At 30.9% G+C, this 19,471-nt stretch overlaps 1 protein-coding gene across 1 annotated transcript in view; it reads right to left on the bottom strand.

Annotated features, from left to right (window-relative positions):
* LOC147064984 (uncharacterized) overlaps window positions 1-19,144 on the bottom strand; it is a 59,196-nt gene extending 40,052 nt beyond the window's left edge. Inside the window, exon 1 of the mRNA XM_085958393.1 lies at window positions 18,856-19,144. The gene's annotated coding sequence lies outside the window, so the exon portion shown is untranslated. The remainder of the gene's footprint in view (window positions 1-18,855) is intronic.
* Between the last annotated feature and the right edge of the window lie 327 nt (window positions 19,145-19,471).

The raw sequence follows: 19,471 nt of genomic DNA, 5'->3' as shown, positions 1-19,471 counted from the left end.
CAAATTCCAAACAAAAGGTAATGAAACACCTTCATCTTTAATTGCGCTGTGATCATTATTAGACTTACATAACATATCTCAGTAACTATTCATACAATAAATAGTAAAGATATCTTTGTGATGTTTACAATTAACACATAACATTATTATATATTATTATGTATCTTAGATATTTTTTTCATATGATTCATACTAATGTATTATACTACATAGTGAATTAGTCTTTAAAAGCCTTCATATCGAGCACAATAAATACCTAATGTTATTTTTTAAATTCCAGTCTTGTTTATTGGTTGAGGTCATGTGCCCATGGTTGACAACAACCTGAGAATTCTTCAAATTCATTGACAAATAGTGTGCATTACAAAACCATGAAACATTACCAGTTAAATGTAGAGATTGATTTATAGAAATAATTTATTAAATTCCTTGTGTATTATAATACAATAATTAAACTGGCAATTAAGACGATACATCAGTGAAACGGCAAATAATTTTCAATTATAGGCAGTGTTGCCATCTTTTTCTATGCTGATTATAGTAACAAAGACGTCAAAATTATAGTATTTAAAAAAAATATATAGTACAGGAACCTTTTTCGTCTTGAATCCTTTAAAATTATAGTATTTTGGTATATTTGGCGTAAAATTATAGTATTTTACATTTTTGCAGAATTAAAATTATAGTATTGTCCTATAATTATAGTACGATTGGGATCACTGACTATAAGCGCGACAAAATTTTGGACTCCTTGGCATTCGGAGAGCGAACGTCGAGGCGTGAATACGTCTATTTGTTTCGTGATGGCTACTGGAGTATTAATTCTTAAATCGTGTAAATATGATTAAAAACGTTACCTATTTACTTGAAAAAGAAAACATGTCAATGAATATATTATTATTGTTACTAATAGAACAATAAACAGAACATTAAATGGACGCATGTTGGATTTATATGACAAATTATATTTCGTTCGGCATGCGTCATTTGCACCCGCGACCCGCAATCCGCGCATCGCCTAGCCAAGATATTTTTAGACCATATCTCAACTGAGGTATAGCCGTCTTATAATGTCGTGGGTCTCGGGTTCGAATCCCGGATCTGGCAAGAATTTCACTTGAAAATCTGTTAAAACAACTTTCACCACAGATAGACCCATAAAATATGATATTCTTAGGATGGAACATGGTAAAAAAAAATCACCATATATAGAGAAACTCAATGGTGTTGTAGAGCCGGAGTCGGAACATTTTTTCAGACCAGAGCGCGCTCCAGCACTTCTTTAAACAGTTACCAGCAATAATAAAATGTTACGCACAATAATTTGAAACACGTCAATATAGAAAATTATGTCGTTATTTATTTGGCAGAATATCGAGAAGTTAAACAGGTAGGTATATTCATACCCAGTGAACCGAGCGTAAAATGCGATGGAAGCCATTAATCAGTAAAATCATTAAATTTAAATCAATTATAATTTAAATTTAAATTCCGTTATTAATTAATCAATAAAATATTTTGATTTTATAAATACAGACAGACACAAGTTGTGTTCTTAGGTATATTTCTTCTTTTTCTATTTTACCAACGCCAAGAAAATGTAAATAAATTCACATAGGTCATCTTTGTTTTTCTTTTCGTCAGACAACTTTGAATTATTTATTACCCTTGATTATGGTCCAAGCGCACAAAGAGAATTTCCAGAGGGCCGGTTTTTAGAGATTTTCTTTATTTTTATTAATCTGGTTTGATCTAAATTTAAGTGGAATTTCGGTGGTTTTAGTTTTTTTAGATCTGCTGTTGGCGTGTAAAAATTTTACGACTAAATTTTGGCAGACTGGCCTCCCTTGATAAAAATCGATACAAACAAAATATAATCCCTAATATTATCATTTTACAGCGGTTTTCAAAGTGTTCAACTTTAGTAATAAATTTTCAAAAAAATACTGAAAGGATGCATAATTTTTTAAACTAATTAGATTAATCGTCATTCAAAAATAAGTGCTCATATTAGGGGTTTGAATCAAAGACACCAAAAATAAATAAAGAATAATTTAAGACGTTTTGAAATAAGTTTCCCGAGCAATGAATGCATTATAACTTTGCCGACTCAAGTAGAAAGCCGATACATTCACAACGACTGGTCCTACTTTATCCGTCCCTCCCGTTTTTGTCTATAGATGACCTGTCACTATTCTATATAGTGCTCATACTGACGCGCTTTCATTTGGATATGAGTTACATGATAAATAATACACTAGCATTAACACACCTTCTACAATAATGTAATGCATTGATCAAAGCTACATATTTTTTTGAAATCGATATTAGGTACCACCGGTTTTTGTGTGAAGGATGAGTCTGACTTTGACAGCTGATGAATAATAGGAATGTATATTATTTATAAATAACACTGATAGTTCATAATATATTTGATTTGAGAATTTTTTATAATTCAATTTGAAACGAGAAAGGGCGAATCAATATGTCAAGCAATCTGGAATCTGATTTTGACAGCTGAAAAGTGAACCACTCGTTGCTTGTACAAAAAGTTATGCTCAGGTTTTATTAATCTAAAGATGGCGCTGATTATAATCATATACATAAATTTACGTGACATACCTACACTAACAATTAATAAATAATAAGAGTGATGAAAACATAATTGAAACAGTTAGCCTGCGGCGCTAGTAATGTTAGTAGTTATTGCTGGTTTTTAGCGGACTAGTGAAATTAAAATTAATTCATTTGCAGATTACGTGACGACGATTTTGATTTAATTTTATTTCATCAAAGAGTCGATGAAGAACGTTTGATAACCTCTGGGATGTCAGAGTCATTTTGGTGAATCCAGTTTTGATTTTATAGTTTTAGTAAACGGACGTTTTACAATAGTCCATCAATCGACTTAATCGCATCGCAGTAATAAATTTAAAAATAAAACACAAATCTTGAAGAACATTGCAAATTATAATAATACAGCATAAATTATACCAAGTATGCAAACAGTAACTGTCCAACGCACATGACGAACAAAATGAATATGCCTTTGTTTGTTTACATTTTTGCTACAAAATAATTATCTAGAAACCCTACATTTCTACAAAAATATGCTAGAAAATATATAAGAAAAAGCTGATAATCGAACATCACTATTTTTCAGGATGCTTAACCAAAAGGATATTAAATTATGTACAACTTTATTTGGATATTTATTGAATCCAGATTCAAACAATTATTAATATGACGTTGCTAATGGAAGAAACGAAATCTTTAGAACACATCTAGTACGGAACACTACAACTTTTTCAAAATCTTTCATAACACTTCAATTTCAAACTATTGCTTTGACCGCAAAGTCTTCATCACCCGCAGCGGTAGAAATGGTAAATTTTACGAACCGAAGTGCTTGGTGATTTTCCGAAAATATTTGACGAACAAATGCATTAACAGACTATAAATTCCTGGCATGCATTACTACTTAAAATATGGACAGACAAGGTTCTTCAGTGCCACAGAATTTTTATCCTTTACCTGCCGTCCGTAACATAATATAATAACCACAGTTCCTAAATCTCATTAATTAGTTTTTATATTATTAATTATAACAACTGATATTAACCCTTTGATTGCACATATCGATGTTATCGTCTTCGCTAAAGACCTAAATTGAATATAGAGTATAATCTCGATATAACGGACTAATGCAGGTGAGGGAGTGTCCGTTATACAAAAACACAAACAAAATCCTGTTTATTTGTCTTTGGACGACGCAGGTGCTTTCAAGAAAAAAGAATCAAGTTTTGTGTGACTTTTGAAGACTGCTGTTTTTTACAACGTTTTTATTAGCTTGTATTCGTGTTTGTCCGGTGGTTGTTTGTCCAGTACAAATCTTGCAATCGATGTTTAACTGATTTCCCGACTAGCTAGACATTTTAAACTTTTAGAATATATCACAACACGGTGCCAATGCGTTCTTTTAATACTTTTAGCCATCTTTAAGCGGAATTGAATTCATTTCCAGTTAATTCTGTTTTGTATGAAAAGTTATTTCAGAAAATCCGTAAAAAGTAAAAGACTATTATTGGTTGCTAAGGGGGTGGTCCTAGCAACTAAATTATTCATATATACGTGCTTTACTGTGTATATCAAAATGAAATGTCAAAATGCCATTTCAGTATTCTATATTTGTTCATTTTTTTTATTTACTTCGTATCAAGTACCTACAAGTTTGAGCATATTGAGCATAATAATTCAACAGAAAATTTAAAAACGTTGTATATAAGAAGTTCTTTTTATCTTGTAATTAGTTCATAATCAATTTTCAAAAATTATGAAAATTAATTTAATATAGTTGAATTTCGTTATCTGACGAATAATCAAAAAATATTAGTAGACCATCGAGTGTTGTTTCTTCTTCCTCGCAATCATCACTTCCATCCTCATTTTCCAAGATCATAACTGCATCTAATATATCATTGATTCATCATGATGTAATACTCAGGGTCACCTTCATCTACTTTTAACCACTGTAAACTTATTGAATGGAGTAATAAATGCATGCATTCACTTAGAATAAACAAATTTACAGCTGTGCAGCTGTGTGAATTAGCGACCAACGTTGCAAACGTCAGAGATATATTCAGTCTACGAGCAGGATGGCACTATGACTCGAATTCGAGTACAATAAGTATTACGTGATTACCAGGCGCAAAAGATTGTTTAACAAGGTGTTTTTAATAATTGTTACATTTAACCAGATATTGTGTCCGTTCGTTATATCGAGGTTCGTTATATCGATATCCATTATACTGTAAATTGAAATCGCTTAAAAATATGTCGCAATAACACAAAGCTTTTATTGCTTTTAGAAATTTGTGTTTACATGTATATTGTTTCTGTCCGCTCCAGTCCATTTTGAACCCTGATTTCACCTGACATTTTTAGCAAATTATATGTGTTACGCCGAATGTGCGAAATTGAATATTACATGAAATGGGCAAAATTTTGCCTAAATCATGAAAAATGCAAGCCCGTTGTCTTATTCATGAATTAGACAAAATATCTGGAGAGTGCGTGAAATCGGCAGTAATTTTTCTGCCTACTTCATGTCTTGGACAAATTAGATACTAGCGCTACGGTGGTATTTTTTGCAACTAAACTAAATGTGTGAAATGCTCGTGGATTGGTCAAAATATACGTATATTGTCTATGGTCGAAATAGGTGGTCGCGCTCCGGTGGTATTTTTTGCAACTAACCAAATTTGTGTCAAATGTCATTGATTATAATATAAAAATATACCAATCAATAACTAAAATGACGTTCATGTCCATTTACTATGCGCAAAAAAACTAGAACTATAATATGATAACGGATGAATTTTATTTAAAGGTATTTTCGCGATTTGATTCGTGCTTGGGTATCGTACATGCAATGGTCGATTGTATTGTTGACACTTGTTAGCTAACCTCAAAATGGACATTCAGTTGAATAATTCAGAATTTCAAAACCTAATCTAACCTAACCTAACCTAACCTAACCTAACCTAACCTAACCCAACCTAACCTAATAATATTATATTATGTCCAATTATAACTAATAAAATCATCCGTATTAAATTTACTTTTTCTGCTGTCATGTTGACAGTTTAAGAATTCCATGCCCTGGCGACTTCATGTACTCGGTAGAAAATTTACCTTATTCATGAATAAGGCAACAGGCTTGACTATTACATGAATTAGCCAAAATTTAGCCCATTTCATGTAATAGTCGATTTCGCACATTCGGTGTAACATATGCACTAAAGTTGGTATTATTGTATGGTAACATTATATCGTATTGTTTTCAAGAATGGCTTGTAATATTGAATTTACTATTAACTACTACATAGTGTATTAACGTAACTGCTATTTTGTTGTTATTTTGCGTACCGGGACATTTTGTAACTGTTGTTTCGTTAAATAAATTATCATTCTATCATAATTAATTAGCCAGGCGACAAGGCAAGAACGCCCATCTTGCATTTTAAGGAGTATATTCGTCACACCTCCGTCAGTGACAAATCGCTATTTTGGACTGGACTACAACGATCATAAATTCAATCATTTGCTAGTCGCCCGAAAACCTGTTTAAGATGGAATTTAAATATCTTTATAATAATTCTAACTTAATTTGAAATTTTCTTCAAGGCCCCTCACGGTCAATGACACTGAATTAATTAAGCCGTATTTAAGTTGTGCAACAGTGGAAAAATGATATTTCGACAATGGAAAATCGATATTTTCTCTCTCTTATATATAAAATCGTCGGTGTTTTGTAAAAAGGGCGAATCAACCATTTTGACGAAATTGATATTTTAATGAAAAAACGATATGTACCTCACAAGATTTGTTGTGTAAAAATAGCGAATTTTTATCTTCACAGGAAAGTACTTAAAAACGATAACCGTAAGGGCGAATATCTACTTGGTGTTGCGAATAAAAAGCGAATGTGACATAGGTATTAGAGCTTTTAAAATATCATATTATAATGCCTAATATAAAGACAGTATTCTTTCTAAGCTTAATTATAAACTTGTTAGACATGTATAATCATCCACAGTTAATTAAGGCTATACCTCAGATGGGGCATGGTCTAAAACGATCGTCACTACGCGACGCGAAGATTGTGCAAACGGCGCCTGCAGAACAAAACATAATTTGTTATAAAAATATAACATGCGTCCATTTAATGTTCATTTTATTGTTCTATTAGTAACAATAATAATATATTCATTGACATGTTTTCTTTTTCAAGTAAATGGGTAACGTTTTTTAGTCATCTTTACACGATTTAAGAACTAATACCCCCGTCGCTATCATGAAACAATTTTACGTATTCACAATGCGAAATTTCGTCGCACCTATAGTTGAAAATTATTTGCCGTTTCACCGAAGTATGCTCTTAATAAATTAATGTCAAAAATTAAAAATCGTCCTCCTGTAAAATAGCATTTTGGTTAATTCGCCATTTTACAAACGACGATACAGGGTTATCAAATTATTTTTTTTACCATGCCCGACCCTATTATGGGCCTGCACATAGTTGTGTCCGGAAACCTGTACGTATGCAGTTCGCCGTATCACACTTCACCGTGAAATGTTATATCGGAAATATATGGCCGTATATTAAAGACCGTCCAACCTCGGGTCGTATAGTACTCACATAAAACTCATGTCTAAATAAAACACGATTCTTGTCGGTTTACACTTTACAGTTTATATTAAGCTAGCAGCAAACAAATTTTGAAAATAGCCGACATACTGAATTATGTGTTAGGTTAGGTTAGGTTAGGTTAGGTTAGATTTTCATTCTTGAATTAATGAATTTTGTGAAAATCAGCTATGGAAATTGAATTAATGTTCATTGAATCTAATAAAATTGGAGGCCGTATAGTTAACGGCCATCTCTTTCCGATAAGAAAGCTCATGGCGAACTGTGCCACGGTGAAATGTTTTACGTACAATTATTAGGCTTCCGCACAGAGTAGGTTTATATTAACAAATTAAAGTTATGCGAGTAATGGATATCAGCCACTTGCTCAACCGTATTAGATCCATACTCAATTGATAAACAATGTGTAGTTGCCAGACCCAGGATTCGAATTTGTGACCCACGACATTATAAACAGACGCGTAACCCACTCAACCATCGTGGGCTATTAAACTTTTGCTATAGATTTTTAAAACGTCACGGCAGCCATATTTTTTTTTCTGATTCCCACCAAAATTGACATTTGTGTTCAGTATTGTGTGGAAAATCATCATGGAAATATAAACAGTTATACAGGGTACCTATATAAATCTATTCGAGCTACGTTTCGGGCATTACATTAGGTGAAAATAATCTCTTCATTATTTAATTTTTTAAATTTAAATTCGAGTCAAATGATAATGTTAGTAATGTTAAAAATCCAACCCATCAAAAATGTAAACATACTGCTGAAAAAATCGATGTTATGAATCAAAGTGTGGATGGAAATCGAGAACAATCAATTAATTACACGTCGTTCTCAAGAACTTGGACTTTCTTATAGCACTACATGATAATATTCTACAAAAAGATTTGTATCTAAAGGCGTATAAAATACAGTTAACACAAGAACTTTTTTCTGGTTAGGCTTTAGAACAAGTTGAAATATATATAATATAAGTATAATAATTGTATCTTATTTGATAACCCTTGTTCTCCCAAGGTTCAGAACTTACCTTCCATTAGTGATGCTAATTGGGAGGGCAATAACGATGTTCAATGAAATCGCTTCGGAAATTAATATATTCCACTTACGTGAGGGTGAATTTAGGTGGACGTTGTTTTATAAGTTTTGAAGATCGGGTCTATCAATGTTGACTCAGTGTGCTTCCATCTACTTTTATTTATGTTATTTTATTTCTTTTCTTATTTTATTTTATTACCTACGTATTGTATTATTAACTCACATTGCTCTGTATTTATATTTCAAACAATGTTAACGATTATTTTATGTCGTGAACGCTTTCAATTTATAATTTGTTAAGTTCATTGTATGTAAAATAAAAAAAATTGCATTTGAATAACTTTTTGATTCATTGATTTCCTAAAATCTTTTGTAAAAATAAGTATTAAATAAAATTATTGATCAATTAATATTATTATCTCGTTATAAATGCTATTTAAATTAAATCTATACAGTATTAATTAGTATTGTAAATCTTTTTGCAGGTGTGATTTTGATAGGCAATCAATTTCAAGAATCTCACTGTATAGAACATCTTTTAACAAAACGTTTATTAGACTAAAAAAGTCTTATCTGATTTATTCAGTTATAATGAAACAGCAACCGGATAATAAATATATATTTTTTTAAATTATTTATTTAATGTGTAACTTTTATATGCAAAGGAAAATCTTACATACCACGGTGATAACCAAATTGTGTAGACTGCAACTAGATTTCGTCATATATACCTAGACAACACTTGGTGGCTATTCCACTATTTTTTTAGTATGAATGAATTGGTGGCTATAGCATAAATTATATATCTATATTAGCACATGTTCGGCGGCCTGTTTTTTGTAGTTTCGCTATAATATCCATTAGGTACAAATTTATTATGTAGTGATTTTTTGTGATTGTTCATCTAAATATTCCAGATAATAATACTTCATTATGTATATATTTTTTTAATCTGGTTGTCTTTTTAAAAATTTTCGTTTTCATTTAATCGCAGCATAAAAAATAAATCTGGTAGTAACGCTTTTTCATCATTTAAAATTGTGAACGGTTTTACTATTTCGTTTGATTTTTATCTAAACAATAAATTCAAAATCATTCATAAATCAAGTGTATTGGAAAACGCCCATAATATGAAATTGACTGCTGGAATCTAAAATTTTGTTAAAGTGTTTAAATTCTTGTGGTTTTTAACAGATGCGAGCGACAGTGTGAAGTTTATTATAAATCTGCAATAACTATGAAATGACTTTATAACTAATTAAATCATTATTGTCTTAATTACTTCTTTATCTTATATATCAATATAGATGCTCCTTATAATGATGAATGTCTTCTAGATTTTTTGCCAGAACAGTTATTACATTATATACCTAATGGCTAATAATGGTAGTGTACGAAATACTTTATAATATAGCTGCAATTGCGTATTGTTATGTGATATAAAAGTGAGATAAAAACATTGCAGCATGCATCCTACATCCTGCACCCATTCAATTTAAATGTTTTCCGAGAAACCCGTCACTCCTCGTCAGTCACTTCCAAAATAATTAAAAGCGAAAACGCTTTGTGACCAAGGAATTTCTGGGCACATTCATTTTTGTATTATATTTAATATCTACTCGTCAGAAGTTGGATATACTATACAGTAACTATAGATTTAATAAACAACTATTTTTCTTTATATTTATTCAATAAATAATACGAAAGATTTAAGAATGAAACAATATTAATTAAACATACAGAACTGGAACAACCCAAGAAAATATTTTATTTATTATTCAACCTTGTCCGATCCTAATAGGATCATAATATGGGCCTCCACAGAGTAGAGGTTTGTATTAACAGATTTTGTTTTTACGAGAAATGGATGTCAGCCACTTGCTCAACCTATTAGGTCCATACTCTGACTCATACACAAATTGAAAAACAATATGTGCATTTGTCAGACCCAGGATTTGAACCTGGGACCCACGATGCTATAGGCCGACGCTGCCGCGCAGCCATCGTAGATATAATAAAAAAATCTAGAAACTGATTTTTTTTTTGGAATTCCTGTGTAATTAATAATTATTGTATTCAGCGGCGATTTTCTTTCACGCAGATCGATTTATAAGAAGATTTAAAAGGGGGCCTCGAAACAGTTCAAGTCAGTCATACGATTGTTAAATTATTTTTTTTATTGTTAATCGTGGGAGGCCTCAAAACCTGTTAGTGCCTTCCAAGTCCCTAATCCGCCACTAATTGTATTGGTAGCTTAATTGGTATATTCAACCAGATTGTAGTGGATTTGGATTTGTCCCATGACGTGGTTGTTTCAAATTATTAACCATTGTTATAACAAAAGTAAAATATTATTTATTTAGAACAAAGAACTGATTAATTGTTTTTGTATTCCCTGGATTAGAATGTTTAGATTTTTAAATGTATATAAATAATAAAAATATACGGCGTGGGGGGGGGGGGATATGACGTATATATAATAAAGTTATATTAAGTCAAGTTTTCTACATACTTAATATTTATTAAGTGATTTTTTTTTCGTTTGGAGAATATTTTCTCTGACCTCCCAGAGTCAATTTTATTTAAATTTTTTTCAATTTTCATTTTTAATATTGTGGACATTACAAATAATAAGTTTAAGACGTTTACAACATGACATGAAATATTATAAAGAAGACAGAAAAATAAAAGTAATAAAAGATATAAAAATATAAAAAGAGAACCTAATATAAACCTACAAAAGCAGTGAAAATACAATTATACATCTACAGTAATTCAAAGAAGTACGATGAGTTTACTAAGGTGACCCTATTTTAAAAATTTATAAAATAGCGTTTACATAAACTCACCTCACGCAAGTGGAGTATATCAACACCCGAAGCAATTTGGTTGAACATAGTTATCGCCCTGCCAATTGGTTTTACCAATGGCAGGTTGGTTCTGCAATGTTGGGAGAATAAACTACTGATGCTCCCTATGTCTATGATAATATTATATATGTTAGAAAAATCGTAGAGACTTTATTATATGATGACCCAAAATAAGTTGTCTGTCGGTTCGATGACAGATCAGCGCCCTCGATTTAAGTCAGACAGTACAAGTGCAAGGACTTCTAAATAACAATGCAAAGCATCCCCAACAGGTTTCCCAGACGTTATAATATACCAAATCTTCGCTAGTTTTAAATTTACGTTCATTAAATTCACTCCTACCTGGGACCTGGGTCTAGGTAATAAAGCATACGACGGCGCTTTGTGTAAAAGAACTGTGGTGAAAAATATACTATAGACCGATTAAAATTGTTAATAGACTGATTTACAACACGACTTTGTATCAACCGAAACATTAAACATTGTTTTTTTTTATTAATTACCTCCCAGAAGTGAGTGAACTATAGTGCAAAACCGGCTTTGAAATGGATACTCGCAAAATTTATTAAACGATTCGATTATAGTACGCCAGTGTGTGTTATAAATAAAATCTACACAAAATCTTATAAGGGTTTAGATCAGAGTGCAGATTAGAGTAGGTACCAAGTGCTAGTGTGCCCATGTCGATGTGTGAAAATTATTTCCAGAGCAAGGGCCTATTAACTTGAGAGAATAACTACTACCATATCTATTAAACCTATTAATTTAACTCATGTGCTTGGCAGAGAAAATGATAATTCATATTTGCGGCAATATTCAATTTGTTAGTCAGGCGACATAGGACTCGTCACTATAGGAAAAAAACTGAAAATATGTCATAGACAACGTGTAGTTTAACCAGTATTTGTAAAATTTACTATATATTAGGCATAACATTGAAAAGAGACGCATATGGTGCGGCCCATTGACTGGACGTCGCAAGTATTATGTAGACGGATTAGAATTAAATCTATGTTGATAACGTCAGTTTAGGCTGATTATCTCCGACTCTTTTGATCGTACAGGTCCTCTATTTTGATACAAAGCACCTTACGCTATCGAGATTCGTTTCTAGTGATAAGTGTGGTATCTAGTTTTCAACTGCTACCTGTACTAAATTAATCCTTTGGCAAGTTCACTTGGTTATTTGGTCGAGCGAGTCATCTTACCTTGTCAATCTATGTACGTGTACCGTTTGAAGTATCCTCTGTTATTGTTGATTAATGTCTATGAACTCGGAATAAATACTAAAACCGGAAGTGTTTCTATTTTATAACTAAAACATACTATAACTGGCGACCAACGTGGGCCAAAGTTTTTCTAAGTTATAAATAAATAAAAACCATCCTATAATTATAATTTTTGTGTAAAAACAATGGAAGCACTTACTATGTTTTTACTATGTTCAATGTTGGTATTAAAATAGTAAAATATTTCTTTAAAACGCCAAATATTATAAATAAACACTATAATTTTGATTTCTTACTAGTAATTAATATACAAAGTTTGGGAATTCAAGTTATGTATATGTACGTATTTTAGACAATATGCAAATTTGATCACAAATTTTGTGGAATTTAATGCACGGTTCAAATTTGCATCTCTTAAGAGGTTGTTGCACTGTTAGATTTAACAATATTGCGGAGTCGTAGAATATTCTGTCTTTCATAATTCACCGAATTTATCGAATGTTTTGTATGTAAATATTTCTCTTTTGAATACGAAATTCGGCTTAGATTTATTTAAAATAGACGAACCTCACCAATTCACGTTGTTATGTACTTATCTAAGTGTACATACTTGTGTTGTATAAATTATTTTACGATATTTATATTGATTAAAACTACATACACATATGCTACACAAGGAAACTTTCGTGTATGGAATAATCAAGCACCATTAAAACATAAAGTGATTCGATGAAAAATAGAGAATACGAAAATACTATAATTTCAGTGGTTTCATGTCTAAATATATTATTTTTCTAGAATTTGGTGGACAGGTGGAATCACCTGAGAATGATTTCTGTAAATTGTACATACGATGTTAACATATGTATTTAGATAATAAATGATACACTCAAAGTTGTCAACCAATTCAATAAAGTATGTTTTTCATAAACTATTTCATTTTTTCAACGGATAAGACACAAGATTTCAGAATGTAACATTCTATACTGAATATACATAATTTGAAAACATGTATATACTAGAAAAAATCCAGCAGATACAGGTTCAAGTCCCGTCGGGTGTCGTATTTTTTCTTCGACAAAATGTTTTTTCTAGTGTGTATATGAATGAGATGTTTTCAAATTACAAATGTATATTCAGTATTATAGAGTGTTACATTCTGAAATCTTGTGTCTTCTTCGTTGAATAAATGAAATAGTTTATGAAAAACATACTTTATTGAATTGGTTGACAACTTTGAGTGTATCATTTATTATCTAAATATATATGTTAACATCGTATTTACAGAAATCATTAAAGAAATAGTTTTATAAAATTATTAGCAAGTTAGTATAAGTATCTTATAAAAACTAAATGATGGAGTGATCCGCGACGTCGGTTAGTAATTAAAGAATTAATTAATACCTAGCTTAATTTAATAATTATAATAAAACCGATAGCCAATACTATAACGCAATTCATAAGTATTTCATGTAACAAGAACTAGTTAAAATTGTCGTGATTCAATAAGATTCCCGTGGCTTAATTAGAAAAGTATACTGGCGCAAATCCAGCAGATACATGTTCAAGTCCCGTCGGGTGTCGTATTTTTTTCTACAAAATGATTTATTCTAGTCTGTATATGCATGAGATGTTTTCAAATTATGTATATTCAATAATGTATGTAGTCTATTTGATGTAGTCTATCTTAGACAGGAGAACACTAATAATAATAATTAGTAAGTGCAAGTACGTTCAAACTAAAATGTTGAATGATCCTAGGATTAAATAATATATCTATTGATAATATCTTGATAACGAGGGTTGCCTCCTAGAAATGGCTCAGACACATATTTCAATGTGACTAATATTGTATGCTCACACAGATTACGAGAAAAAATACGATGATATTATGTTCTACCATTATTCCGAAGGAATTGGGAATCTCGATTGCCACGAAAATGATCCTTGTGCAAAAGTGTTCTCCATATTTTTATATGGTGTCGAGCAGTGAAACCTGAGGGCAGAGGAGTGAATGGTAATTAATGCCTTCGAAATATTGCATTGGTGTTGTGCATTGGACCAACCAACTAATCATCCAGAGACTCCAAATAAAGGAGCGGCCCTCGACAATATTTAGGAGATGCATTATGCTATTTATTATAATTGATGAATCACATTGGGCGTAAATCGATGGATACAGGCTCGATAGGTACGAACATTTGTAATCAGTGTATTCCTGAAATGTTCCAAATTAGAATTAAACAAACTGAAAATGAAAATTAATTTCTTAGACCATTTATTCCATGATAATTTTTTTAAATATACATATTATTGGTAATAAATAGTTAATAATCTAATAATGCTAATTTAAAAGTACTTACCTATATTATACCTATCGACTAATTCATGTCTTCTTAATGGGCCCTGTCCGATTTGTAAATAATGATCACTAGTTTCTTTGAAGTCTGACAAAAATTTACCTGTGTCTTCTAATTTATTCGAGGGTTAATTAAAACAACAAACTTGTACCTACACAATGTGTAGCTGCGTCGCATCTTCTCTGCTGCGGTCATAACCTCGCGACCATTTCAAATATTTGACGTTAATTCATGTCCATTAGGAAAATTCATATCTTTTTTTGGAAAACGTTTGTTTGGTGCAGACGCGGCGAACATTTTTCTAAATGGGATGAATGAAGTGCTTTTTTCTATAAAAAATATGTGAATATATTATTAATTGTGTATAAATTATTGCATTAAAATCATTAAATTCGTGCGTCTCAATCATAGCGAATAGCAAAGAACTTGTACACTTAGATTTTCCCAACCATTCACAAAGCTCTTCGCTGGACAATGTTGCCATTAAGTCTTTCTATTCATTCTGTGGAATATCTATTTGCGTTTATGCAATATAGACGGATATAAGAAAAATGATTGTTAAATTAAAAATTATAGGGATATGTTTCTGGATATAGAACTCCTAAATGTTTTTTTTATCAAAATTTTCTGATTGGTCTATTAATTTCTCGAGAAACATCTCCTTACGATCCTTTGCCGTCCGGATTTCTATTCATCCAAAATTACTTTTTTAAATCATCCGGCATTTAACAGATTTCGTTTGAGATTAGAGCCGAAAGCAGGGATATATAATAATAAATAATAATAGGAACTGAAATACCTCACGGGTAAGTAATAGCAGGTAACCGATCTCAAGTAAGGAATAATCCGGGATAAACTTAAACACGTGTCAATAATACGTCATACGTCGAATACTGACAACTGCTCTCGGTTTACGCGTTGCCGCTCATTTAATATTGGTGTATTACACACACTATTAATTGCACGTGCATAACGCGTGTTTCATTTTCGTAGGATACTCACACATTTAAAACCCTGCATCAAAGTGTTTTGTATTGAATATTGCCTCTCGGAATTCTATTTATTATCTGTTCTGTGGCCGAAAGCTTTTCTTACTATTCCGACTCAAATTTTTATCCGTGAAGTTATTTTCATCCTGGTATTCTTGAGATACGCATTGATGATTTCTCGAGAAACGAGAATCTCGTAATTTAAAAAAATATCCCTCTAGAATTTCTAGTCATATTTTCTCGTTATTTCTCGAGAATTCTCGAGACGAGAAATTTCTATCATACTTCATAGGTACCTGATAAATTTAATGGGCGCTGAGAGTTATGGAACCAATGGGGTCAATGGGCTCTGCAACATGGGTATTATCTTATTAAAGACACCTGCTTTTAATATGTAGGTATTTACATCAATATCACATTATAAAAATAACGTGAAATATGTAATATAATTTCGTAGCAATCAAATTACGATAATTATTGCATTATTTGTAAATTAAAACAGAAAATAGTGACGTGAATATTGATGCTATGGTTTGGTTACTTGCGTATGTACTATTATTTGCAATTTGCGTGATTGTTGGACCAAATAATAATGCTCCACTGTATAATTTTTTTTTTACCAGTTTCGGACCATAAAGATAAATAGCACACGTATTAATTGCTAAACATCAATAATTATTGACAGTATAAAATAACTTTCGGAATCATTAGTCTCAGTAACTATTTTTCCAGCTTTAGTTACATCAATATAATATACTTAATAATACTTAACTTTAAAAGGTTTTGTATCTCTGTATTTACATGTTGAATCATACGTTATTATCAGACGGTGTTAATTAATTAGTTGTTTATGACAACTCTTAAATTTTCGACCATTGTTTGTTTGTTCTCTGTTTGGATAAAATGACGTAGTTACCGTTTTCTGAATTACGATGTTTTTAATCTTACCATAGTTTACCTACCCTCTCTACTAATATCATATATTATGTTGACCCTTATTGATTATTGTATATTAAATATTTGTTTATGAGATATTTTAATCAAATTACTTTGAAAATAAGTATTATTTTTGCCCTCTTTTTTTCACTCTAATTACAGAAGGTGTTTCAAATAATTGATTAAAAGTGTGCAGGTATCACAAAAATGTCAAGAACGTAAGCTTTAATTTATATGTACTTAACATAATACAATATACGACTAGACGCATAACTAGAGATATATTACTTTTCAAAAACCATGGACTTACGGATCGTTAAAATTTGAAAAGACGTCTTCCATCAGGGAATTAACGACAGCTGATATCATTATATTCTGACTTTATTCCTTTATCATGTACTGTTAAAAACAAATTAAAAATATAATAAATCTGTAAATAGTTTATTTATCTAAATCATTTGTTTTAAAAATCGTTTTTACGACTAGATAATACGCAAGTAACATAATAACTTACACACTTTCAAAAACATTATGATGTCCATTTTAATAACCATTTTCGCTTCTAAGGGTGGAAGCTATTTTGACAAACTGTTTACGAAGAATGTTTATTAGCCATTCATCCAATACATCTGATGATTGAATCTGATGAAACACACATTAAAAAAAACATGATTTTTAGCCTAGTCGTGAGATCAAACCCGAAATACACAACTTCAGAGACTATAATAATGTTCATTTAAGAAATTAATAATAAATTATAACATACGGTTTTTGTGTCTATTTTTAGAAGCCAAATTAGGGGAGAAATTTGCTGCTAGTAGCCCCCCTCTGATAATTAATTGTTACATATTATAGTAAAAATTACTACTAGGTATAATATACATATTTAGTAATAATCATAAAAGTTATGTTAAATACTTAAAATAACGAGAAAAAAACTATAAATAATATAAATAACGCTTATCACAAAAAAATGAATATCATTGACCCGTTAACAAAATATTAAACCGCTATTTTCATCTGGAGAATTATATTGAAAAAATAATAGGTAGACGTTTACATTTAAATTACATAAGTAAACGGTTTGTGTATAATATATAAAAATTTAAGAACTTGTTTTTTTCCTCAATCACCCGCCACTTGTTTTTATAGTGTATACCGTAGCATAACAAATATAAGGAAAGAGGCTTTCTCGCATTTTTTTTAGTTGAAAGTTGAGAAATTTTCGGTTCGTTAAATGGGGATACTCTCAAAGGATGTGATCGACTAGTGGAATAATTGATTGTCTATTAATGTTTAGAGGAATAGGATTCTCATAACAAGTAATAATATATCACTTTAATTTGTTATTCATTTTTTAAATATGTATGTACCTACCTACTTCATTACTTTGTTCGCAAATATAATATTATTATTATAAAATATAAATGTACTTAACAATACTTAATTTTTATTATCCAGAAAATATTTTAATTCGTCAAGAAAATCTGCATTTTCCATAATTAAGATTTTTATATTAAGTACATGAAAACAGGCACTTTGAATTTTTTTCATTAAAATTTAAGACACCTAGTTATATAAAATTCCCTAAGTATTTTACATTATGCTATTTTTTTATATTCCAAAATATTTTTTTCTGTCTCGCTTATGCAAAGAAAGATTATCAACTTATTCAAAACAATATACCTGCTTATCAGATTTTACTAACTATTTCATTAGTTGATTCTACTATACAATTTCATTACGCTATTACAATTAAAGATACTAATACTGGTTTATCGATTTAATTAGAATATAGGGTAGATAATATAATTTTACGCCAGTGGGGGTCGCACAGCCCCTATGCACTTCATTTTCAGAGAAAATGTACCAATTAATTTAAAATTATAATATGATTCAATGTTTTTCGTGTCATGTTGTGAATTTCTTGAATTTGTATGTTGTTAGTTCACTATAATATATAAATATTTTTTTATGTTAATGTACCTACCTAAAACAAATAAAAAGAAAGAAAAAATAGTAAAAAAGAAATATTTTCGTGGATAATTCTAATAATTGTGTAAAATCTTGAAATATGTTTCGACAAAACTTTGGACTATTTGCAGAACTCTGTTCTCCATAATTAGCTTATTATTGTAGGAAACGATTTATTACAATAACTAAGTTGAATGTTAGTATATTTTTTGTGAGCTATATTTATAAGGGAAAGTACTTACCACGAATTGTGACCGGGAAATTCGTTTTCACTCGTAACCATGCGCCGCGGCGCTCGCCGTCTCTCCTTTAGCGTCGAAAGTAGACCAGTCGCGTTCCACAAAAGAAAAGAAAAATCATTCAAACTCGTAAAACAATTAACCAGGATCAGTGTCAGTGGTGTTACTGATCTCTACACTGTCTATGGGCCGAATGACGATTTGGCGCGTGAACCGAATACTTTATTGAATTTGAATTAACGTCGGCTGGCGGGAACGGACGCCCGATCGACGCGAGCTGCCGTTTATAACTGCCGGGCTTTGCAAATCGTTTTGGCAAATTACCGCGAATTGATCCTGGAAAATAATAAATTCCTAGTGATATGTGCATACTTGTACAGGGGCACATTGAGTGATCGGGCTAATAATGCCGCAGCTCCAGAGCGCTAACATCGTAAAGCACCGCGACACGTCAGTTGTCGTGTAAATATAAAAAAACTTTATATTTCTCAAACTGTACCTATAAACCACCAAAACATCTTTTATATTTATCCAAATAAAAGATAATAAAATATAGTATTTTATCCATATAATATTTTAACAATAAAATCTATTTTTCTCGGTTAGAAGGATGTTACCA

Source organism: Rhyacophila brunnea, unplaced genomic scaffold (genome assembly GCF_057557595.1).
Source record: "Rhyacophila brunnea isolate RB1 unplaced genomic scaffold, BYU_Rbru_1.0 scaffold_7, whole genome shotgun sequence".
NCBI classification, from domain to species: domain Eukaryota; kingdom Metazoa; phylum Arthropoda; class Insecta; order Trichoptera; family Rhyacophilidae; genus Rhyacophila; species Rhyacophila brunnea.
This window is presented reverse-complemented; position numbering and strand designations above follow the sequence as displayed.